The 27,285-nt window shown below is 36.9% G+C and overlaps 1 long non-coding RNA gene across 1 annotated transcript; it reads right to left on the reverse strand.

The window, feature by feature from the left end:
• Positions 1-9,856: 9,856 nt before the first annotated feature.
• On the reverse strand, positions 9,857-15,769 carry LOC127802791 (uncharacterized). The gene is made up of 3 exons (XR_008023345.1): positions 15,270-15,769; positions 15,032-15,149; positions 9,857-10,085 (listed from the first exon to the last, which is right to left on the reverse strand). It is a non-coding gene; the product is annotated as an uncharacterized LOC127802791 (long non-coding RNA).
• Between the last annotated feature and the right edge of the window lie 11,516 nt (positions 15,770-27,285).

Here is a 27,285-nt window from a genome sequence, read left to right on the forward strand (position 1 = left end):
GTAATGGTGAGTCATTACCCTAAAGTCTTATGAAGGCATGACTTGGAGGAATAAGATTGGATTTAGAAAGATAAAGGTAATAATGAGCTTTTACCTTAAAGTCTTATGGTGGCATGACTTGGAGGAATAGGATTGGCTTTGGAAAAGAGAGATAATTGTTATAATAGATTCTTATCCTAAAAGTCATGTGGAGGTGTAATTTGGAGACTTGGGATTGGAAGGAAATGAAAATTAGAATTGAAAGATAAATCAATGGGATAATTCAAGGTGTGGTAATGATGGTTTGGGAAGAAAAATGGGGAAACTTAAGGGGAAAGGATGTCTTGAGATAAGGATGCTTTGAAAGCTTATATAAAGAGGGGGGATACCAACGTGGAAGTGAAGTATAGCAAGTGTAGTGAGTGCATCGAGTAAAGCAAAGAACAAAAGACTCAAAGGAAGCAAGGAAGAAGAAGAGTGGAGACATCTCACCTGAAATCATCGAAAATAGCGGATAAAATAAAGAGGTAAGTCAATTTTCTTTTCATAGGATCGTAGAGCACGAAAATGGGAGTCTGTAGGTTCAAACGGAGAGTGAATCGGATAAAAAATGAGCAAGTTATAGCATTTTTAATTTTCAGTTGCAGAATCCGTAACAGGGAGGAAGATGGCGCGTGGCCACTCTTCCAAAGGCGCATGAGGGTGCATCCGGCCTCCGTTTGACCTGAAATTTTTAACATTATTATCCTATTTTAATTGTCTACAACCCCGTGTAAAAATATTTAAGGTTTAGTTCATTAGAATGCGGGATTTCTACAGAAATAGCCCCTAGTGCTCGAAATCAGGTTGTGAACAGTGCTATCGAAGAGAAAACGATCAAGGTGAGTGATTCCTGCATGTTTTGTGACACTTTAAGCATTTTTTGCTTCACTTGTGTGTGGATGTTGGCTTGCATATCATGCCTTTGTGGCTTACACGTCCTATTCTCCCTTGACTATGCATATTCCTTCTACTTTGTCATATATCATGTTTGTGTTCGTGATTGTGGCTAGTTGTTCGGCCATCATGGAAGAACTCTTGCTCTTACGGTGAGCCAGGGGTGACTATGATGACCGCGGGGGTGATTGCAACACCCTAGCATTGCTACCACAGGGGTGGATTTCATAATGACATTATTGCATTTGCACGCACATACTTTTCCTTTTCTGATTCACTCACTTAGATGTTATTATCTAACTTGGGTGTTTCATACCCCTGGGACATTCAACATCCTAGCTTTATTAGAAGTATCAAGTGTTTTAGGTTCCAGATCAAAGCGTGGGCAAGGAGGTGGAGCTTCGCTAGCTTTGGGATTTTGGTTTCATTATGTGCCCTTGTAACCTAAGTAATGTATTGTGAATAGCAGCTAGGGTACTCAGGGTTGTAAGAGGTGTGTGTATGTGGGTGTCCTACATCTGTACCTACAATGATGTGTTGAGTCATTTTTGGAATGTTGGAAGTCATGAGCATTTCTTGTACTTGGAAATGAAATCTTGTGGAAACCCCCTCATCTAACTTTGGTTAAGCTTTCAAGTTCGATCCAATACTTCCATTGGTAAGGGTTTCCAATAACGTCCGAGGTCATTATTATCATAAAATCAATATATTAATGCTTCTTTGTGTAATTGGAAAGTGGGGCGTTACAGTTGGTATCAGAGTTAGAATAAATAGTTTGGTTTGGGTTTGGGCTAACTAACTTTGAAGATGCAATAATGATATGAGTTATTTTGAGTTTGATATGACTAATCTTGGAAGATATTTTGGTCTGTGACAGGAATGGATCCGCGAATAGAAGAAAACCAATTTCAGCGTGCCATCATAGGAGGATGGACCGCTTTGCTAGAAGGACGATATATGCATCCGGGGGAGAAGTTAGGAGAATTTCTTAATTTAATTACCCTTACTTTAAAACAATTTTCGACCTATGTGATGAATTCCTATATGGTGGACTTACAAATATTCTATTTGATTTCCTTACTAACCATAGAGTGGCAGGATGCCGGAAATGATCTTCTCATTTTAGGACCCTATGATGATTTTGTAACTTTTATTACCCACCTACGCGAGGTAGAGGCATACCTAGACCCTATGGGGGAAGCGGCAAACCAGAGTTATGAAGAGGAACCTGAAGAATGAGATCTTACGCCACCTCCAAGATTAGAAACCGAGGAAGAGTAACTTTGTCCTGAGGAACAAATTTTTTTGTTTGAGGATATAGACTCGTGGATGTGTGCGAAGAAACAAGATAGTGTTTAGGCATGTGCAAATAAAGTAGTGCACTAGAAGTGGCTATGTACATATGTAATAGTGAAAATTCCCTATGAGTTGTATTTGCTACCATATTAGAAGAACTAACCATGAAGGCTTTATGGTGACAAAAAAAAAAGTAGATGATAACTTGAAGAACATAGAGGATTTGATGGGTGAGTGGGATGAGTAGGTTAGAGAATGGTACAAGTAAATACTTAAATTGAGGTTCATTAGAATTACTAAATGGTTGCAGATGGTGAGAGACTATCTTTCCGATTGAATGTTTCACAAGGATTTGGAATTTGGAAATCATCTGAGTTAAGTATTGATGTGATGAAGGTCTAGTAGGTACCTAGTTCATGAAATCCTTGTGTAGGGTTCTAGATGTGGGTATGTGGGATTTGTTGTCGGCTAGGTCTGCGTGAGTTAAGAAAGTCGAGAATTTATGAACTTTGAGTTTCCATCTTATTCATTGGTTATGATTATTTCAGGATCGTTTTATTAGAAAAGTGTGCATGTTGAACTCATAATTTTAGAGTATGATTATTTGTAGATGGTAAACACTTGCTGAACCCAGAACTTTGGGCGCAGGAACCACACCTAAGAAGAGGAGATGCTGAACCACCATGATGAAAGGATAGAAGCATCCCTAGAGACTCCACCACCCGAAGGGGACCAAAGAGGAAGTAACCATATGAACTAGATGGAACGAGTCCTAGGGAGTATGGTCACACTTATGCAGGGGACACGAATGACAGGTCAGGTTATTCCCCAAAACTCTGATGTTAGTGATAGGTTCCAGAGGTTAAACCAGCCCATATTTCAAGGAAAGGCAGGAGCTGACCCATGTGAGAGTGAGTATTGGATGGAACAGATCGAAAAGATCTTCGATTTCATTAGGTGCGAGGAAGTGGACAAGATTGGTTATGCTACATTCATGCTCCGAGATGAGACTGACCAGTGGTGGAAAACCATGTAAAGGACCCTGCAAGATCCTGAAGGGCAAGGTACACCTACTATTACATGAGTGCAATTTAAGGAACTTTTTAATACTAAGTATTTTCCCCTGTGCAAGAAAATGGAAAAGGGTCAGGAATTTATGAACCTAAAACAGGCTAGGAACATGACTGTCGCCCAATATGAAGATAGTTTTACTCGGTTGATTAAGTACATGCCCATTTACAATTTGGACGAGGAGGCAAAGGTCCAGAAATTTCTTAGTGGACTAAAGTTGGAAATTCAGCTGGCGTTAAGCTCTTTGGGGGCTTGCACATATGCAAAGGTGGTTTGATAAGCCCTAACCTTGGAAAGCAAACTCCACCGAATGAATGCCCTAAGGAAGGAGATCCAGGAATCCAAGGACAGAAAACATGAGAAAATAACATGATCTTGGGGTTCGAAAAGAAAATTTCAAAAATAGGGAGAATTGTCCCAGATGCCAAAAATTTCATCTGGGAAAACCTTGTGATCGAGGGAATAAAAAATGTTATTCTTGTGGAGGAAATGACCACATGTCTATAGATTGCCCCAAAGGACCAGTGTGCTTTAATTGCCAGTGGATGGGCCATCTCTCTAAGGAATACCTGCAAGGAAGAGAAGTCAATCAATCTCAGATAAACCAAGGAGGCCAAGAACCACAACGAGGCCGGGTGTATCATCTGACAGGGGAAGATGCCAACACAAGCCCAACGGTTATACAAGGTACATCGATTTCCCCTTAGTGTAAGAGTTAGTCAACCCCAGGTTTTCCCATTCACATGCAGGTGTCAACCTGAATTTTGACAGAATAAAGGATGCTAAATAGTAAGTTGGGTAGTTATGAGTCAAGGAATATTGTTAATTAATGTGTTTTAATTGTAACTTTTGAGTATGGTTTGTGATTTTAAGGAATGTAATTGAGAATTAAAAGAAAGGTGTGGCAAGGTTGCTTTAGATCATGTTACGGATTATTATGAGTATCTAGTAATGACATTTGGGATTAACGCACCTGTAACCCTTGTGAGTTAATGATTGAGGTGTTCGAATCATACTTAGATTAGTTTGTGGTTGTATTTGTGGACCGATATCTAACTTATTCTCCTCGAGAGAATTCAAGCATGAGAAAGTGTCGGTACCAGGAGTGTGACTACTGCATCATGTGCTAAGTGGGCTTCGAAATTTGAAGGTTTAGAAAGGGGGTAATGGAATGGTAAATTGCATACATGGGTTGGGGTAGGTCATAACTGTGAATGGAATGTTTTCCCCAATGTGGGCATGTGACGTGTTATGAGCTTGCTTAGGAAATGTGTTTTCCCATAATAACAAGCAATGGGATTGCGATTCCCATACTTGGCCTTAAGAGAAGGGAAATTTTATTCTGGTTACTAGCCTAGCCTTGGGTTTGGTATGCAGATTGTTGTACACCCCAAAATCGTGAGCAATTGACTTTGATTTGATTATCCTTAATTTTGCCCTTACTAACGCAAATGCTAATGCAATAGTGAGTATACTTTGGCAGCTCTATGTGAAAGGTCGAGGTTTCCATGATTGCTTGAGGAATTTGCTTGGCAAAGTAGATTCAAAGTTAGCTAAGAAGGAAAATTTCGAGGACGAAATTCTTTTAAGGGGGGGAGGATGTAATACCCTAGAACTTGATATAAAACTTGGATGTTGTAATGGAAATTATAGTAGCAAAATAAAAGGTATTATGACTCAGGGGAAAGGAGAGAAATCTTTAATTCTATTGAATTACGAATGTAAAAGGGGTCAGAAGTACCTAGGGAAAGAGTTAACAATATGGTTAAGGAGGCAAAAGTGTTTCAAATGGAAGTTAAGGGCTAAAGTTTAAACAAAGGTGGTTTCAGGGCATTAACGTAATAAGGAAAAGGAGGAAATCGGGCTTAAGTGCAAATGTCACAACTTATAAAAGGGTTAGTTTGTTTCCAACTAAAGGGAGTGATTGTAATGATGAGTCGTTACCCTAAAGTCTTATGAAGGCATGACTTGGAGGAATAAGATTGGATTTAGAAAGATAAAGGTAATAATGAGCTTTTACCCTAAAGTCTTACGGTGGCGTGACTTGGAGGAATAGGATTGGCTTTGGAAAAGAGAGATAATTGTTATAATAGATTCTTATCCTAAAAGTCACGTGGAGGTGTAATTTGGAGACTTGGGAGTGAAAGGAAATGAAAATTAGAATTAAAAGATAAATTAAAGGGATAATTCAAGGTGTGGTAATGATGGCTTGGGAAGAAAAATGGGGAAACTTAAGGGGAAAGGATGTCGTGAGATAAGGATGCTTTGTAAGCTTATATAAAGGGGGGGGGGAGACCTACGTGGAAGTGAAGTATAGCAAGTGTAGTGAGTGCATCGAGTAAAGCAAAGAAGAAAAGACTCAAAGGAAGCAATGAAGAAGAATGGTGGAGACATCTCACCGGAAATCATCCAAAACAGTGGGTAAAACAAAGAGGTAAGTCAATTTTCTTTTCATAGGGTCGTAGAGCACGAAAAAGGGAGACCGTAGGTTCAAACGGAGAGTGAATAAGATAAAAAAATGAGCAAGTTATAGCATTTTAAATTTTCAGTTGTAGAATCTGTAACAGGGAGGAAGATGGCGCGTGGCCACTCTTCCAAAGGCACATGAGGGCCCGTCCGACCTCCTTTTGACCTGAAATTTTTACCATTATTCTCCTATTTTAATTTTCTACAACCCCATATAAAAATATTTAAGGTTTAGTTTACTGAAATGCATGATTTCTGTAGAAACAGACCCTAGTGCTCGAAATCGGGCTGTGAACAGTGCTATCAAAGGGAAAACGATCCAGGTGAGTGATTCTTGCATGTTTTGTGACACTTTAAGCATTTTTTGCTTCACCTGTGTGTGGATGTTGGCTTGCATACGATGCCTTTGTGGCTTACACATCCTATTTTCCCTTGGCTATGCATATTCCTTTTGCTTTGTCATATATCATGTTTGTGTTGGTGACTGTGGCTAGTTGTTGGGCCATCATGGAAGAACTTGTGCTCTTACGGTGAGCCAGGGGTGACTATGATGATCGCGGGGGTGATTGCAACACCCTAGTATTGCTACAACAAGGGTGGATTTCACAATGGCATTATTGCATTTGCACGCACATACCTTTTCTTTTCTAATTCACTCACTTAGATATTATTATCTAACTCGGGTGTTTCATACCCCTGGGACATTCAACGTCCCAACTTTATTAGAAGTATCAAGTGTTTCAGATTCCAATTGTAACGACCTATTAGAGGGTCCAGAATTTATTTAGAGTTATTTTGGTATTTAGTTATTTCTTGAGTTAAAGGAATTTGCCAATTTAATTTTAATGTGGCAATTTAAAATATTTTTAATTGAGAAAATAGCTTTTAAATAGCATTTAATTCTTTTTATATTATAGGAAATTAAATGCAAGAACTTAAGGGTCAATTAAGAATGTATTTTTCCTTCATAATTAATGTGAATTAATATGATTAAGGGATTGATGAATCCATCCATGAAGGGATTGGGATTAAAGTCTCCTAGTTATGGTAGGAGAAGGGTTCCAAGTTATAAAGGAGTCTGATCTAGGGTTTTATTTATATATATATAAACCATTAGCCTTAAGTTTCTTCACGCCGTGTGAAGAACAAAGGAAAGAAAAAGCTTCATCAGTGCTTTTGTGTAGGAGGTTTCTAGTTGCAAGCGTTAGCGTCGATCCGAGCAATGTCAAGGCAAGTTTCTTCTCCTTGTAATCCTTTCTTATGGGAGTATATTAGCACTCGATCTCAGTTATTCCAGACTGTTGATCAAGTTGTATTAGTTCTAGTTTTAGATACGTATATATATGCGATTACAGTGAGTTCAAGTTAATGCATGCATGATTTTTCCAGTGATTCTTATCAATATTATTGTCGAATCATTCATGAGTTTGTTTCAAATCAATTGGGATTTGATTTCCCAAGTTTCCTTTCGGAATGGTGTAGTTTTGATTAAGTTTGAATCAAGTTTCAGTCTCTATGAGCATTCGTCTCTGGGTTTAAAAGTTGTAGACATCCAAATGGGTTCCCTCATATCCGGATGAGTTTTTTCAGAGTATGTGAGTGACATCCGGATGGGCTAGAGGCTATCCGGATGTGTTAAAAAGATTTATGTGAGTGACATCCGAATGGTCCTTATTCATATCCTGATGGTTTAAGTGATATCCGAATACTTTGTTCTCGTATCCGAATATGCTAATGTTCATTTTGTGAGTGATATCCGGATACATCGAGCCATATCCGGATGTGTCTATTGTAAGTGATATCCGGATACCTTATGTCGTATCCGGATGTGTTCAGAGTGATATCCGGATGCCTTTCTCATACATCTGGATGAGTCAAGTTGATATCCGAATACCTTGTGTCATATCCGGATGTGTTCAGAGTGATATCCGGATGCCTTTCTCATACATCTGGATGAGTCAAGTTGATATCCGGATATCTTGTTTCATATCCGGATGCCCTCTCAGAAGTTAGAATTTTTAGATTCGAATAAGCTTCAGTAACATTCGAATGTCTTAGTGAGATATCCGGATGACTAAAATCATATCCGGATGTCCTAGTCCATATCCGAATACTTTCCAACATATCTAAATAGCTCTTTCCTTGTGTTTCTAGTGATCTGGATGACTTGTTTCATATCTGGATGTCTCTACTCGTATCCGAATGTCCTGATGCATCTCCAGATGGTCTTTCCAGAATATTAAATATGCCTTCCAGTGAGTCCTAATTCAAGTTTAATTCAATTAATGTATTCAATACCTTCCAACATTGAATTCATAAGCCAGAATATGATAAGTTAAACATGCCCATACCCCAATTCATAATTCATAGAATCTTTGTATTCCAATATACTAAATCAGATTGCATGATTAGTAGTTGTTATGACATGATCAACATTATTTCGTGAGATTATGTGCATACATTTTGGTACGAGCATTAAGATGACCGCGTGTGGCCGTCACTATTGTGCCTCCATCTGTGACCGACGTTGCTCGACCCTCACTGAAGGTGGCACTTTCAGTGACAACTGCATGTGGCCGTCACTACTGTGCCTCCATCTATAACCGATGTTACCCGACCCTCACTGAAGGTGGCACTTTCAGTGATGATCGCGTGTGGCCGTCACTATTGTGCCTCCATCTGTGACCGACATTGTCTGACCTTCACTAAAGGTGGCACTTTCAGTGTGGCCGTCACTATTGGGCACCATATGTGACGGATTCAATCTGACCGTCACTAAAGATTGGAATTAGTGACGACTTTTAACTGGCAGTCACTAAATGTGGTCACTAAAAGTCAAATTTCTTGTAGTGATTGTACCCAAAGTTGTTCTAGAGGAACAAACAATGAATATTAGTGGTACACATGCACCACAAGTTGGTCAAGAGAAGAGAGACAAAAAAATTTAGGAGGAATTAGAGGGATTCGTACAAGAAGTACTGAGAGGAGAGAAGATTATTATAGGAGGTGACTTAGTAGTATAGAGATGAGTAAATGAATGCTATGGATTTAGAGAAAGAAATAACGATGGAAAAGCTATTTTGGATCTTGCCATGGCATATGAACTCATTATAGCAAATACTAGGTTCAAGAAATAGAAGTAACATTGGGTTGCATATAAAAATGGCTTATCAACTACCCAAATAGACTACTTTCTTATGGGACAAGAGGACTACTTATGTTATAAAGATAGTAAATTATACTAATGAGTGTTGAACAACTCAACATATGCTTATGGTCCTTGACACCCATATCAAAAACCCAAGGAAAAATTATGCAAAACAAGCCCAAGAATTAGATGGTGATATTCAAAAGGTGAAAACCATCTATTTTCGAGAAAAAAGTGTGCTAGTAGAGATTAAATTGTATAAATGGATTGAGATGGTTATTACTACTTGAAATACAAAAAATGCATTAGACCAAGAAGATTCTTAGTGGTAGAATGAAGAGGTAAAAGGGAAAAAGCAAAACTAAGAGCGCTACTACAAAACATTACATGCATGTCGTGATAAATAAAACTTGAAAATGTATGATTTGGCAAAAAAGATGGTTAGAGAAGCAAAACTAAAAGCTTTTGAACATTTGCAGGAACAACTTGACACAAAAGAGGTGAAAAACATCTACTACACACACACACACACACTATTTTAGCCAGAGAAAAAAAAAAGTATTTCAGCCAACTAAAATGCATAGAAGGCAAAAATCAAAGGTGCAAATGGGAGGTGATTAAGGAGATACGGAAAGAGTATTTCTCAATGTTATTCAATGAAAGTGGTGAAAAAAGTGTTATGTTAGGTATGTTATTGTGAGACTTGGAGATTAAGTCATCCCAATTAAAGATTATTTTTGATATCTTGGATTAATTGTTTAAAGAGAATGGGAGATTAAGCAAAATGTTACTCATAGAATAAAGATGTGATGATTGATATTAAACAAAATCAGCAAGCACTTCTCTCCATGAATGCAAGAATTTAGGATTCTATGCATCAAAATTTCATCAGATACAGCAACAAAAATAGATTTTTTGTATATTCAAAACATAGAACTGCACTTGAAATATTCAAATTAAAAATAGATTTTTTTTTTTTTTTTGAGGAGGGGGGGTGGAGGGGTACTGATGTACCGTCAAAATAGCATTGTACCTTGGTTGCGAAATTCACCATAATTAAGTGGAGAACTAATATCATTGAAAACTCTTAGTGGAAGCAGCTTCATGATAAGTAATAGACAAAGGCGATAAAAAGAGAGAATGCTCCAATTTTGCAGTATTATCAATTTCATAGCTTTGACTAGCCAATCTGCATAAGAGACTTTCATCAATTTCACACAAACAATAACAACTAAGAAAATAAAAAATGTAAAGAACAGAAAAAAAAGTGTTGATGGCATGATGCTGCTGATAATAATGAGAGAGAGGTTAGACGAAAGATACAATTGTTAATGACCAACAACTAAACTATATCCTATCAAACAATGGTTTTATGAAGAAACATGAATCTAGATTCTCTTCATGGTTCAGAGGAAGACAGGAAGTACACACATGCAAATGAACAGTGGAAAATTTTCAACTTTTAGGATTAATTCAAATTATTGAATAACAACTAAATTGAAAATAAACGGAATATAATTGTCCATTTTTTAAATTGATGATAAGAGATTTCCTGAATATCATAATTTAATGCTCATTTGCTACATTTATGGCATGATTCAATCAAAACTTGTCTATTTTCTTATTTAAAGATGGGGCTATTTACTAGAGATGATAATGCATGTGTGTTCTAGTTGAAGCGCACAAAGCAATTCTTAACAAAGAAAATATTTTATAGGTGCAATTGGATAGGTACTATTTATTAAAATAGGTTAAGTAAAGCACATAACACGTATCAGATAATGGTATGGATTAACAAATAATGAGAGGGCTATAGCTAAGAGAAAGAGATACAACAAAGGAAACCTTGATAGAATAATTGAGATGATGAAAAGAAAAAAAAAATGAAGTATATGACAAAGGAACCCCAATAGAGTAATTATTTTTCCCTTTAAATGAAATAATAAGACGTTTAAAATATTTTCAGGCCTAGATATGTGTTTTCTAGACAAAATCATTCATCAACAAGATTTGAGAGGCTTTGATAAGGTTTCATACATTGTTATAACACCAAAAATGTAATAGCAATATTTCAGCTGCTATTTGGCACGAATATCTCTTCAATATAACTAGCTCCAACAAATTATCCCTTTTGGAGCTAGCATGTCTGTAACAAAATTACTATCAGAAACAACATCCCATGGATGCACAGACAACAATATAATTTCCCTAATTTTTTGATTCAACAATTTTGCAAACAATCGGGCCCCGCCATCTTAGGCCAAAATCTAACCCGACTTGCCCAACCCCAAAAGCCTTCATTTCCTTTTTCTTTATATTTTATTTATTTTTATTTTCTTTCCTTTTATTCTTTTTCTTTTCTTCTCTTTCTTTTCCTTTCCTTTTCTTTCTTCCCAACAGACTGTTGTCGCCAGCGACCACCACCTATTGACGAAAAACGGCCGACCAGCATACCGATTCGAAGCCCTCCCCACGAACAACAACATATCTCAAAATGAGATCCATTGAACGGTTGGATCTTAACAAATCTAAAATTAATTTTCGACCAAAATAGGGGCGCATTCTAGCCATTGTCGTTCGCCTGCCACCAGCCATCTTTTTCGACGATCGGAGGCTACCTTAAGGTACACAGCACCTAGGCGACTAACATACACGAAAACAACAAGGATCGACGGCTAGATTTTCGTAGATTTAGGGTCAAACTCTCGACCAAAAAGAGAACAACCCACTGCCAATCCTGTCGGCCACCGTGGCCGGCGATTCCCGGCGATCTATGACCGCCATCAAACTCCCTCAAGAAATCTGACCTACATAACCCAAAACCATCAAAATCCAACGGTCGGATCTTCGTAGATCTAACCTTAAACAATCGGCCAAAACCCACATCGCACCTCAACATACACCCCCGCTCGAAACAGCAAAGAAAAACCAACAAGATAAAATCGAAACGCTTACCTTCATGTAAATCGGGGGCGCTTTAACGGTGAAAATGAGATCGGATGGGCGATCGAACAGTTGGATCGCAAGAACTAGCAAGATCCGAGAGAAAACGAGGGAAAGAGAGAGAGAGAGAGAGAGAGAGAGAGAGAAAGAGAAATTTCTGGGAAGGGGGGCTGCCCGAGTGCCTCCCCTTTCTTTTTTTATATTTTCTTTTTTTTAAAACAAATATATATTTTTTTATTTTTATTTTATTTTTATTTTTTTTTTCTGGATCTTTACACTTTTGGGCGTGGCCTTAGCAAATGGGCTAAGGCCCATTTCTCCTCTAAAATGGGAATAAGGCTTGTGGCCCAACTTCTAAAATGGGTTGCTTAAAAGTGGTGACGAACTTGGGTTCTTCAATCCCGGACTAAAGCCTATAAAGATAAAATTCACCCGAAAAATTGTCACAGCCTTGAGCCTCATTAGGAAACACAAAACCAACAATAGAGTTTTATAATATTATGTTTTTTTTGGGTTAAACTACACCATAAAACATACACCACATTTGTAGATAGATTAATGTATCTATAATATTTAATGATATTAGTTAAATCTATTCAACATCAATTAAGTATTTATGATCAAGAAATTAATTTATCATTTAGGATATTCAGATAAACATATATAAGTATAGTACGTTTATAAGTACATGAAATGTTAATTTTAATGTATAATTAACTACTATTTGTTTTAATGATCATAACGGATCAAGTATAATTTCATTCATATTTTTATTTAATTTCAATAAATAATTTAAATTTATTTATATTAAAATAAACTTATATTATATTTTTAAATTTCATGTACATGGACCTTATGAATTTAAGTTATTATTTAGGATAACTTCCAAAAGCAATTTCTCCTCAAAATACTTTTAAAAAAAATTGATTAATCAAACACAAAATAAAAATATTTATTAAACAAATCATCTAATATTTTGTAGTGTTAATCATGTCATATATCAAGATTTTTAAATTTGATGTATTTTTCTTGGCTCTATCATCAATTTTAAGAATATTTATATAATATTTTTAATTTAATATCTACGAAAAATTCTTACAAAATCGATGTTTCTATTCTAAGTACCACTAAAGAGAAAGAAAAAAGCACATTTATATTAAGTTTTAATTTACAAACGACTCTTATGATTAATTAAAGTGACATATTTATGCTATGGAGAATATATGTCACTTTAAAATTAGTTAGGGTGCGTTTGATTGCAAGTATAGAATTTACATGAAAAGAAAATATTTTCAAGATAATTGAATTGCTTAGAATTAAATTTCAGAGAAAATGTCAATTAAACGTGTTTGATTGGCTTAATTTTCTACCTAGAAATTGTTATATTTTTTCAACTTTTGGTGTTTGATTGCTATTATTTTCTATGGAAATAGGCATTTTTTCTTGCTTTTGGTTTTTGATTGTCATTATTTTCCCTAGAAAATGGACATTTTCCATGAAAAATATATTTTTTATCTTAAAATTTATTCATTTTTAGTATTAAATTTTACTAATGAACCATCAATTACTCCATAAAAAAAAAAAAAAGAAGCCAAGTTATTATAATGACAGTATCCTACAAGTACTCTGCTGTGGGAACAAATAGTAGCCACCCAATGCCTGGCAATTGCACAATAGGAAAGCAAGAAACAAACAAAAAATAAAGAAACAAACAAAATAAGAGCTCGAAGAAGACCATAATAATAACCTAAAAACAAAAGAAATTTCTTTGCAAATTACCTATGAAAAACACAACAATAATGAGGCATCTTTTCATTCATTTCATGCTCTATTTATCTTCACATCAGCTACAATCCTAAAGGACTACTACGCATGGTCTAATAATAACAAATATTGCCCCCTATGAAGGACTATTATGCAAATAATACACAACACATTCAAACCAGTACATGGACTGCTATATTTATTTGACAACTACATGGACTAGCATGCAAATGATACCCACCAAGAAAGTAATAATAATAAAGACCATGATAACCTAAAAAACAAAAGGAACAACTTTAACCATCTGCTAAGGAAAGCAATAAGCCTATCTTCTCATTCTTTTCATACAGCAATGCAAATAGAAAGACATCTACAGATTTATAATCCCATTCAAACCAGTACAAAGTCAAGACACGAAACAAAAAAATGTCTTCAGTTTGAGACAAGCGTGTAAGACCTTATGGAAGTAATAACTCACTGTTTGTCCAGATCTAAAGAAAGTAAAACTTCCAGCTCGATTACGTTTGTCATGCCCAACCGTGTTTAGGAAAATAGCCACTTGTTCCTCAACAAGGACAGATCTACTATCTACCAATCCATATATTCGTAACCGAGCACATAATCTATGAAACGGCTCTATTTTCATCCTAAGTAGGTTATGACAAATTCTATCACTCATTCCAAACATTCGTGTAAGGGTCATTTGTCTTTCATAATCCCAATTTATATGAGGAGCCCTTGGGAGATGTCGGTTGTGACGCCTAATATCATTATATATCACAATTACTTGCATGACCATTATCCAAAATAAACCCAAACGTTGTCGTTGACACCGACGTTGATTCCTTGTTGAAGGCATGTTACTCACTACCACGTACCAAAAAAAAAATCAATAAAATCAACATATAAATTACATAAGACACATACAAAATATTTTCACCATTAAAAGTGAACAAAAACGCACATAATTTTACACAAGCTAAGTAGTAAAATTAATCCTTATCGTGACATACAGTGATTAGAGAAATATCATATATCTATAATATATTTTTGTTAAACAAAACCTACCCACCAAAATTTAGGGTTTACAAACTAGGTTCTTTCACATAAAAATTAGGGCCTTGACATAGGTTCCTTAGGTCATCAAGCTGGTGCATTGGTTCCTTAGGTCTCAACATAGGTTCTTTCACATAAAAATTAGGTGCATAAAGTCTGAAACCCAATAGTACTTGTGGCCTGTTTTAGATTTCAAAGCAAGAAATTGTACTCCTTAAAAGTTAAAAAAGCAAAATTAAAAATAGCATTGGTGGCATCGCCACTACCTATCCATTGAGACACAATTTTTATACAAAATATTATATGCATAATGTGAGACAAAGCAACCCTAAACAGAGACCAAGATGGCCTAAGATGGCGACGAAAGCTTACCGTGGACGAAGATGGCGACCGGGACGAATGGCGGTCTGCAAGTCGAAATCGGAGGTCGACTTCGGTGGAGATAGCGAACACAAAGATTGCTTGCTGAAACAGAGACCAAGATCACTCGCTGAAACAGAGAACATGATCGCTCACTGAAACAGAGAGAAAAACCAAGATCGGTGGGCGAAGACCCAGATCGCTTGCCAGATCTACAGAAATAAGAACAGAACGAGGACAGAAACCTTACCGTGGAAGAAGATGAAGATGCGCCTGTGGTCTGAAACTCGAAATCGGATATGGTCTTTTGCGGAGATTGCAACAAAAACGAAGTCAGAGCTGGTCTTTTGTGGAGATGGTGACGAAGCCCAATATGATGCCCAAGTCGAAGATGGATGGCGGTGGATGGCGAGTTGTAGGAAGTCGGAGATGGTTTTCTTCGGCCGTGGATGGCGACTCACAGGAAGTCAGAGATGGCGACGAAGCCCAAGTAGGGGCTCGACTTCAGCGGTGGATGGTGACGAAGAGGAAGGGGATGAAGCCGGCTCGAATGGGAAAGGAAAACCCTAGAGAAAACGAGGTGGAGAGAAGCGGGAGGTGCTGTGCGCTGTGAGTGGATGGCGACGAAGAGGAAGGGGACGAAGCTAGGAGGAATGGGAGAGGAAAACCCTAGAGAAATCGAGGTGGAGAGAAACCCTAGAGAAATTTGTTGTGCAAATATCTCTTTCCGAACCTCAAAAGGGAAACCTAAAAATGCACGCATACATATTATGCATTCTTTACATATTAAAGTTTTTATGTTAATATTATTTGTACTCATAAATAAGTTATTAAGTTTGCAAAGGATAAAAATCTATTAAATTTTGATTTACAATATTCAATTTTCTTAGATAAATTAACATTAATTAAAAATATTTTAACTAAATGTTGGAGATTGCTCTATTTTAATATTATTTTAATCGCAATTGTCAGATTCATATTATATTCAATCAGTATGTACCGTTATGGTGAGAAAACAAAACGAAAATCAGTTAGTACCGCTTTGATGTCAATATCGATTAATATTGAGATACCGTAATGAGCACGATCGATTTTGAAAGTAATTGAAAATGAGAACTTAATTTCTCTGGAAAATAAGTGTAATCAAACACTACAAAAGTTAGAATTTAGATAGAAAATAGTCATTTTTCATGGAAATTAAGTGCAATCAAACGGGCCTTTAGTGACTGATTTATTAATATATGTGTTATCTATATCTACATATATATTATAACAAAATAGCCGTCAAAATTTTTTCTCATCCATTTTCACTTTCTATTTCGATATTTTATTTATTTTTTTGCTTACCTGAAATGGAATTTTTATAGGTCATTAATTAATTCTAGGTTTGTGGAAAACGTGTAATTCTTAGAATCTGTAGATGGTTTTTTCCATAATTGAATAGTGTTTAGAGAATGTCTAAGCATGCTGGTATATGAAAAGAAAAGATTTAACCCATATTATTAATTTTTAAATATTAATATAAACTTTTAATCAAAATAAAGTACAAAAAAATAATATTTTTTTAAATCTGGAAAAATCTTGAGATATCAGGTAATACCGCCAAATACTGACTACCAAATAAATTTTAAAAAAAATAAATTTAATTTTTTATTTTATTTTCCATAATTTACTTTTCATTTTCTCTCAATAAAGCCACCACTCATAACTCTAAAACCCTTAATTAGTTTCATAACCATATAAAAAAAAAGTATAAATCTTATATGTTTATGTTATTACTTAATTTTGAAAAATAATTAGTTTGTAGGTTATGTTAAATTAGTTATTTAGGTAAAATTGAATTATTTTAAATAAGTTGTTTAAGTTATTTTGACAAAATTAATATTTTGTATAGGCTATTTATATTTATCATATGTTGTCATATTTCTTTTGAAATTTTTATTATGTTTTATATTTTTATTATTTATGTTACTAATTTATTATATGTTGTCATATTATTTATTATTTTGTATAAGCTATTTATATTTATCATATGTTAAATTAGTTATTAGTTTGTGAAAAATGTGTAGTTCTTGAAAACTGGATATGGAATTTATGGTTGTGAGGTTGTTAATTTTAAATAAATTTAATATATATATAAATTTTTGTGCATTGCGCTGGGGATGAACTAGTACTATGATAATACTAGCACTTGGTGTCGTTTTTGCATATCTTTTTGAAATATAAAATGATATGAATAATTGAGAAACTCCATGAAATTAAAGGAAGATTAGTGATCCATATAAATTAGTTCATTAGAAATGGTCTAAATAAATCAAACGAGTAATTAATTATAATCCTATTGTACAGAAAAAAAAAAATAGCTATCATGCCCTTTTATGCCTTATCATATAGTTTTTCTATTTCATCGACTCATAAGATTATTAAATGAATTGTAATTATAATTGACATAATCGAAATTGCAACAATAGAAGAAAGCAACGAGTCTAGAACCAATTGTAAATTATTATACATTTAATATATATTTCAATTTAAAAAAATTTCAAATGTAGTTTACATTTATATTTATTTAATTTTATATGTTATATTTTATCTTTTTCATATTATCTTTACATTTTATATTATTTACATACGACTCTTACAATTAATTAAAGTATTATATTATGATCATATATGTATCACTTTATAAGTACATTAAATGTTAATTTTAAATGTATAATTTCATTCATATTTTTATTTAATTTAAAAATTTTATTTCAACTCATTTATATTATATTTTTAAATTTCATGTCATCTCGACCATATGAATTTAAGTTAATTCATCTAATTAATCAAACACAATGCATTGCATTTATTGATTAATCAAACACAATACAGATAAATTAATTAAAAATCGAATAGTATACTAAATATATTATTAAATGAATAAATGTTTCATAAAGATATAACTAAATATATTATTAATTAAGATCATGTTTGATGTATTACATAGAACTTGAAATATTGTTATTTATAATTCAAAAAATTATTACAAAATCATGTGATATACTACGATTTTAAAATTTTATGTGCTTTTCTCGGCTATATCATCAACGTAAGAATATTTATATAATATTTTAAATCTAAAAATAGTATTTATATATTTTCTAAATATTACTCAATTCAATTTAATTTAGTATACTTTTTATATTTGTTGTTACCAAAATACAACAATTAAAATTTGTGATGTGGGGTCCACCCGAGTTTGTTGTCGAGTGAGGTTAGGTTGCCGTAAAAGGTGTCACCTCAAGGGAGTTTGCTGCTAGGAATGGTCGCCGCAATGATTTGCCACCAGCTCTTGCCACAAGCTTTCGCCACTAGCTTCACCACAAGGTTTCGCCTCAAGCTTCGCCACAAGCTTCGCCACAAGCTTTACCACTAGCTTCGCCACAAGATTTCGCCACTAGCTTTGTAACACCCCCTCTCCTGGAACTTCTCGAGAAGAGGTGCTACTGGGGATAATAAAATAAACTGACTGATAACTGAAATCTGATACCAAATGAATATCTCCATCATCTGAAATAAAACTCTTAGCCAATAAACTGAAATGCATAAATTACATCTAAGGAAAAATCTCTAAACTGGATTATAAAATAAATCTAAACTGATCAAGCACTAACTAATAGACTAACAACTCCCAGACATCTTTGGTCTTGAGCAGCTCCACGTACACACACTACTGGACATTGCTGCTAGGCCCCACATCTGGTACTCCCCCACTAGGACCTGGAATGGTGAAGAGTACAAGGTGAGCTAAAAAGCTCAGCAAGTAATAAACTGGAAAGAATAACTGAAGCTGAATCGAAGAATATCGATACTGATTAAAACTTACTGAACTTGAGCTGAGAGATATAATAATCACTGGATGGCATTATAAGATGTAATGCACATAAACTGTAACTAAATGCAGGTATGCAACTTTGGCACGTAGGCCCACATAACTGTAACACATACCTGACTGATCTGAGTCCTCCAAACATAAAAACTGTAAGCACATACTTTGGGCAATATGCCCCTAGCTCCCTAGTCGACATCAGGCGAACAACTCATAACTGAGATATAATTGAACTGATACTAGTGGGATCCCCGCAAACAAGCCGCCTGGCGTGCATAATGCAATGCTCATATAAATGATGGCACACGATATGTAGTGCTCCACATAAAGTCATGCTCAATGCTCATACAATGTGTATGCACATAATCTCACAAAATAATGCTGACCATGTCATAAGGAACTGCTAAACATGGTATATGATTTTTTATTAGAAATATTGAGATTTAAATATTCTGAAATTTCTGAGTATAGGCATGGCATATTGGATTTTATCATATCTTGGCATAAAAATTCAATATTTGAATAATTGAATATTTATATTAAATTTAAGACTTAAATCAAGAATTTATTGGAAGTCATTCGGATGCCATTTGATACTATTTGGATGATTAAGGAAACAAAAGGAAGCAATTTGAATGAAAAAGCAGCCAATTCGAATGAAAAAAAAGGATTTCAGCAAGCTCATTCGAATGGCAGAAAACTCATTTGAATGACAGAGACTCATTCGAATGATAGAAGGCTTATTCGAATGATAGATGCTATTCAAAGGCTATTCGGATCTGATCTGGGACTCATTCGAATGACTCACAAATTCATTTGAATGAATTTTGAAAATTTCCAACTTTTGAACTGGCAAAATGCGACTCATTCGAATGCAACAGTAACTTTATTTGAATCAATTTATGGATCATTCGAATGACAAGAAGGCTCATTCGAATGCTAAACTATACAAAGCAACAGCTTAGACACATCTTCAAGGACTCATTCGAATGACAAGGAAGCTCATTCGAATGACAGACCAAAAACACATACGAATGATATGATAACACATGACTCATTCGAATGACTGGAATATTATAAGGGAAAAGCTTACGACAACACTGAAACTTATTCGGATGCTTTGGAACTCATTCGAATGACACAAGACTCATTCGAATGACTGGAATCTTATTAGACATAAAACTCACGAACAGAGATGATATCTTGAATTACAAACTTAACATTACTACACCATTCCGAAAGAAAACTTGAGAAAACAAATCCCAACTGATTCCAAACAAACTTGAGAATGATTCAACAACAATATTGATGAGAATCGCTAAAAGAAATTATGCATGCATGCTGTGAACTCACTGTACGCATGTAGATATATATTTATAACATGCACTGAACTGATATAACTCATTGTAACGCACATATATATATATATATATACATGCACTGGAACTGATTCAATTCTGGAAATCTGATATCAACTCAATCAAGACCTGTAAGAAAGGATTACAGGGGAAGGATACTTGCCTTATGATCTTCTTAATCGACTTAATGATCTCACGAGAGCCTCTTATGCAAAACTTTGAACTCACTGATTGCTTCTTGGCTCTCTGTTCTTGCTGCGTGAAGAACATATGACTTATGAAACTATATATACACTGATCTAAGAAGCCCTAACGCCATAACTCATTCTCCTATTATAACTAGGAGTCTTCTAACCCAATCGTCTCACAGATGGATTCTTCAATCCCTTAATCACAATAATTCTATTTAATAATTAAATGCTAATATCAAATCCTTAAATGACCAACATGTCCTTGCATTTAATCTTCACAATAATTAAATAATTAAATGTTATTTAAAAGCTATTTTCTCAACTAAAGTCTATAGATTGCCATATTAACAATTAATTGGCAAAAATCCTCCAAACAAAACTAATTAAGAAATTCAATAATTTCTAAATAAAATCTAAACCCTCTAATGGGTCGTTACAAGCTTCGCCACAAGCTTTGCCACTAGTTTCGCCACTAGCTTCGCCACAAGGTTTCGCCATAAGCTTTGCCACTAGCTTCGCCACAAGGTTTCGCCACAAGCTTTGCCACTAGCTTCGCCACAAGACTTTGCCTTCGCCGCTAGGTTCGCAGCAAGAATTTGCCTTCGTCGCTAGGTTTGTCGCAAGACTTTGCCTTCACCGCTAGGTTCACCGCAAGACTTTTCCTTCGCTGTTAGGTTCGCCACAAGGATTTAACCCTGTTGATGCTAAAAAAATGGGTTATAGGGCTCACGGGAATCTTCCCCCGCGAAGACCCTCCGATGCCAAAGTCAGTCCCGGATCCCAATGACTATTCACGAAAATAGTCTAAGTGTATTCAAAATGACCAGATTTACTGAAGTTGGAGGAGCCCCATTAATATCCTGTAGCTGGGTATTTATAGGGCACGATTCTCAAGGCTGGCTGGTGTTGACACGTGGCGTTTGCTAAATGGGGACAACTTTAACGAAGAAGGGGGATCACCACGAACCGGTCGCGAGGCAACTTGCGGTAGGGTACCGCGAGGCTGAGCCTTGCGGCTAGCCACAAAGTGGCCTCAAGGCTGCAAGGTAGCCACCAAGTGGCCGTAAGGCTCAGCCTTGCGGCCAGCGATTTTGGGGCTGCAAGGCTTGAGCCTTGCAGCCAGCCACTATGGGGCCGCGACCCTCATGGTAACATGCCGCGAGGCCGCTTGCGACAATTAGTCACAAGCAAGCTCGAGGCATGCAGTCGCCAGGCTGCCGCTCGCGAGCAGCCGCAAGGCTGGCCTCGCGGCTAGCCCATGCCACGAGGCTGGCTGCAATTTGCCGCCAGCTTCTCTTTTTAATATTTATTCTCTTTTTTGATTTTTTATTCCCTCCTTTTTTCATGGCACAACAATTGCCCCCCATTCTTCTGTTTTGTCTTTAGACAAAATTAAAGAGTAGAATATCAGCTAAAGAGTCGGGTCTAGCACCTGAATTCAATCAAAGATTCCAGGATGCCCGGAGATCTTACGTCAACCAGGGGCTGAAGTACCAAATCATCTCTGGGCAACCATACCCCTAATAGATAGACTTCACTGTGGAATTCTTGTTGGGTGTCCGAGCTTGCCGGGTGGTCTGGGCGCCGGATCAACTAAGGAGTCGAGTCTAACTCAGGAGCATAGCACCGGACTCAGTCAATGGATCCTGACGAGCCTACGGGCACAGTCTCCGGAGCATCCGGCGATCCTATGAGGGATTATAGTGCTCTGGCTATTATGTTCTCCATGTCCATCTTTCGGGGTTAGCCTATCTTAGGGAATCTGGATTTAGCCAGTGATCCAGCACAGGATTTCTACCAAACATCCGAGTTTTCCAGGAGACCTAGGCACCGAATCAACCAAGGAGTCGGGTCTAATCAAAAAGGCATAGCACCGAACTCAAACGAGGGATCAGGGTGAGTCTACGGGCATAGGCATCGGATGTTCTGGTAATCCCGGGCCGAGTTGTGGTCATAGGCACCAGATTACAACTGGATGACTCAACTCCGATAAGCGGGGTCATGGCCGAGTAAGTGTTTTCTGCTATCTCTCTACATATGGGAGCTTTTTTCGCCCTCTTGTTATTTTTTCTTCTCGAGTCCGTTACTTTTGGGACTTGATTACTCAACCCTGGAGTTCTGATTCTTGTCCCTTGTCGAGGGGCTCTTAGAGGGTTGTCCTGGGATCTCCGATGTTCTACCCTTGTATCGATTTGTCCCATGTGGGGAATGTGAATGTCCGGCCTTAGTTCACGTAACAAAGCAGTGACTTCCTATAGTCTTCTCATATTCTCCTCATTGGACATTTTGAGCTCGTTATTCTGTTTCTTCAACTCCTCAAAATGCTTCCGCAATAGTTCATAATTTGAGAGTAAGACCGTGGGTGGAGCTATTCTTGAAGTCCCCACGAGGTTTCCATTTGGAATTGAAGATTGTCCAAATGAGCGTGGTTCCTGACTAGCGGGCACTGCATGGGGGACTTGTTTCTCTCGCCCTATCGCGTATCTCCTCAATCCAGTTATGTGTGTTTCTCCTTGCTCTGAATGCTCCATGCCCCCCAGTCCGGTGGTATGGTTGCATTCGAGCATAGGAAAATTCTCGAAACGCACTTCGTTGTTAGGGTGATCTACTGGAAGTTTAGGCACTGTAGAGTGCACATTGTGGGCGCTTTTCATGGCTCCCGTCCTGGTATGAGCACTCCTTCGAGTGGGGTCAGGCGGGCTCGCCCGACTGGCTGATCTTGTCCCTCTCGGCATTTTGTGCTGAAATTGGCTTTTTGTTATGTTTCCCACAGACGGCGCCAAATTGTTGTTGCCAAAATACAACAATTAAAATTTGTGATGTGGGGTCCACCCATGTTTGTTGTCGGGTGAGGTTAGGTTGCCATAAATGGTGTCACCTCAAAGGAGTTTGCCGCTAGGAATGCTCGCCGCAATGATTTGCCACTAGCTCTTGCCACAAGGTTTCACCACTAGCTTCGCCACAAGGTTCACCACTAGCTTCGCCACAAGGTTTTGCCTCAAGCTTCACCACAAGCTTCGCCACTAGCTTCGCCACAAGGTTTCGCCACAAGCTTCGCCACTAGCTTCGCCACTAGCTTCGCCACAAGGTTTCGCCACAAGCTTCGCCACTAGCTTCGCCACAAGGTTTCGCCACAAGCTTCGCCACAAGATTTCGCCACAAGCTTTGCCACTAGCTTCGCCACAAGGTTTCGCCACTAACTTCGCCACAAGCTTTGCCACTAGCATCGCCACAAGGTTTCGCCACAAGCTTTGCCACTAGCTTCGCCACAAGGTTTCGCCACTATCTTCGCCACAAGCTTCGCCACTAGCTTCGCCACAAGACTTTGCCTTCGCCGCTAGGTTCGCCGCAAGACTTTGCCTTCGCTGTTAGGTTTGCCACAAGACTTTGCCTTCGCCGCTAGCTTCGCCACAAGACTTTGCCTTCACTACTAGGTTCGCCACAAGGATTTGACCCTGTTGATGCTCAAAAAATGGGTTAGAGGGCTCGCAGGAATCTTCCCCGCGAAGACCCTCCGATGCTAAAGTCAGTCTCGGATCCCAATGACTATTCACAAAAATAGTCTAAGTGTATTCAAAATGACCAGATTTACCAAAGTTGGAGGAGCCCCATTAATGTCCTGTAGCTGGGTATTTATAGGGCACGATTCTCAAGGGTGGCTGGTGTCGACACGTGGCGTTTGTTAAATGGGGACAACTTCAACGAAGAAGGGGGATCACCACGAACCGGTCGCGAGGCAACTTGCGGCAGGGTGCCGCGAGGCTGAGCCTTGCGGTAAGCCACAAAGTGGCCTCAAGGCTGCAAGGCAGCCACCAAGTGGCCGCAAGGCTCAGCCTTGCGGCCAACGATTTTGGGGCCACAAGGCTTGATCCTTGCGGCCAGCCAAAGTGGGGTCACAAGGCTTGAGCCTTGCGGCCAGCCACTGTGGGACCGCAAGGCCACTGTGGGGGCCGCGGCCCTCGCGGCATGAAGCTGCGAGGCTGCCACTCATGAGCAACCGCAAGGCTAGCCTCGCGGCTAGCCCATGCCGCGAGGCCCATCCTCGCGGCAGGCTGTTGTGAGGCTGGCGACAATTTGCCACCAGCTTCTCTTTTTAATATTTAATCTCCTTTTTTGATTTTTTATTCCCTCATTTTTTCATGGCACAACAATATTAAACAGAATATAATTCATATACTATTTTATTTTAAAGTGCGCCCCTTTATCTCTCTTCTCTCCTGAAGAAGAAACATTTTGTATATATTTAATAATATTACCACATCCTTTGATCAGCCGTGGGCATTTCCAAAATATTTGATTTTGACAAACTTATGGGTTTTTATATATAGTTAGTAATATATAATAACCGAAGATATAATATTTTTAATAAAAATTTACTATCAAATTCGTGTGATATATTATAACCAAATGGCTTTTAGGATTATGACTTAATAGTTTTCTTGTTTTTAATTAATTAATATATGATCGTCGACAATAAACTCTATGTTATATAAATACTTAGCATAAGTTTCAAATGATATTCTACTTTGCATTAATGTCAGTTTGGTTTAACTGTGTATAAGCCTTTACCTAGTCCTACACTGAATTCAATTGTAAATAATTAATTATCCCATAATCATATATGGTAATATATAGTAATCATTAAATATGTGAGCACTCTTGAACAGTTTAATGTATATCACTAGTGCCTGTTTGAAAATTATTTTGGTTTTAGGCCCTATCTATGCATGTAATTTTCAACATTACAGGATGTCACTAATAATTATTAATTTCTAAATTAAATGGCGAAATTACAATGGATCTAATCCTTCCTATAGCTAATTAAATCTAGCTAGTTTCATGTTTTTATTTTATAAATATTTTTATTTTTATAATCCTTCCAATAACTAATTAATTTCTAAATGCAAACCTTGGCTTTGGCTAATTTCTTATAGTTTCATGAACTTACCAATTTTCGTAACTAATTACTTGTTATTTGTATTAAATATTTGCCCTCACCCTCTTCATGATGCCTTTGTTTTCCTACTAAGCAAGTGTGTCACCAAAAATCATAATTGTCATTGACTGAATCATTAGATTTTTTTTTCTCTCCTGTTTGTATTTCATATATGTTTTAATGATTGGATAATTAATTTGAACATCTTGTTTCTTATAGGCAGTGGCAATTAAAAAAATCAACAATGTAACTCCTTTCACCGCAGAAGGAAGATAATTTTCTTGAAGTTGTTCCAAATATGTCACGATTGAGGCATCCTAATGTTATTTTACTGGTGGGCTACTAAGTGTGTAATGGCCCGAATCTAATTATTTAATGTTGTACCATGCCTTGAGGTTGTGTGGGTTAGTGGTGAGGGTAATCTGTTATTTTTGGTGATTATTAATTAACTGTTGCGTGCATGTTTGGAGTATCCGGTTGAGTTTAAAATATATTCGAATAGGAGCTTGGGATATTTAGATGTGGTGGTGAGGCATCCGGGTATAGGCAGAAAGCATCCGAATATGATGTGTTAATATTCGGATATAAGTTTTTGCATTCGGATACCCCATATTGTAGAATTTTAAATTTCCTTTCTAGCCCGATTTTAACCTTGATTCAGTCCGAATATCTTAAAACTCAAAACAGGAAAATTGTAGATATTTCTCTTAGTTTTCCATACCATCTTGAATCACCCAAATTGGATCTCATATGAGAGAGTTATGGCCGAATTTCTAGGATGTGTCGTAGCTGCCTAGAATTTCATAAATGATGCGTTCCAGCATTCTGTCTCCTCCTTAAAACTAAATTTAAACCTTGATTCATCTTGAATAATTCAAAGTATAAAACATAAAATTTGTAGATATGTCTCTTTTCTTTCCATATCATCTTGAATCAGCTCAATCGGAGCTCGTACAAGAAAGTTATGCCAAAAATTAGAAAATGTGCCAAATCTGCCAGAAATTTCGATTTTTCATTTAACCCCTCTCATATCCAAATATCTTCTTAATCCAGCCACAGCGTATTTCTGGAACAATTTTCCAAGCCACTTTCTGATCAAAACCACACAAATTCGGTGGTGGGCATCTCTCTCCCAATGTTGCCACGTAGTCCCTTCCACTATCTTATGTCCCTTGTGTATATAAGTCTTGTGAAAATGAGGAGGAGGAGATTGTGTTCGGTGGAGAGATGAAGAGGAAGAAGAACAGTGAGGAAGAAGAAGAAACAGAGAAGAGGGAGAAGAAAAAGGAATTTTCAGGCAAGCTCTCCTCTTATCCTTACTCTTCTTTGATTTTCCATCAAGATTAGGCATGAATTGTGGCTGGATCCTCTCCAATTGCTGTGGTTATGAGCTGTTAAATTCATGGGTGTTACTAGTATATATATATATATATATATAAGTATGCATGCGTATGTATACATATCTCGTGGCTTGCTAGCAGCTGTTTGCCGAGGCCCTATTTAAATCCCTATTCGGTTGCCCTGTTTCTCAATTCGGTGGGTTTAGTGTGTGCCTTAATCCATACCATAGTCTTTCTAATCAAGTGATTTGGTGTTGTGAGTTGCAGTGGAGGAACATAAATTAGTTAAGCTTGCTGTGGCCAAACTCGTTTGTTAAGCAATGAAGTTTGAGGCCCTCTGTTTGACGCGTACACATGCACATATACATATTTATGTATATATATATATTTATGTGAGGGTAAGTAATTAATATTAGTAACTTTAACATAATTATAATGAAATGTTATTATTATTATTATCTTTTAAATAAGCTAACAGTTGATGTGTAATGCTCTTATTGTTATTAGTAAATAATATGTAGTGTTATTATTAATATATTCATATACTTGCGTGTAAGTTAGCAAATG

This window comes from Diospyros lotus, chromosome 5 (genome assembly GCF_014633365.1).
Source record: "Diospyros lotus cultivar Yz01 chromosome 5, ASM1463336v1, whole genome shotgun sequence".
Taxonomy (NCBI): domain Eukaryota; kingdom Viridiplantae; phylum Streptophyta; class Magnoliopsida; order Ericales; family Ebenaceae; genus Diospyros; species Diospyros lotus.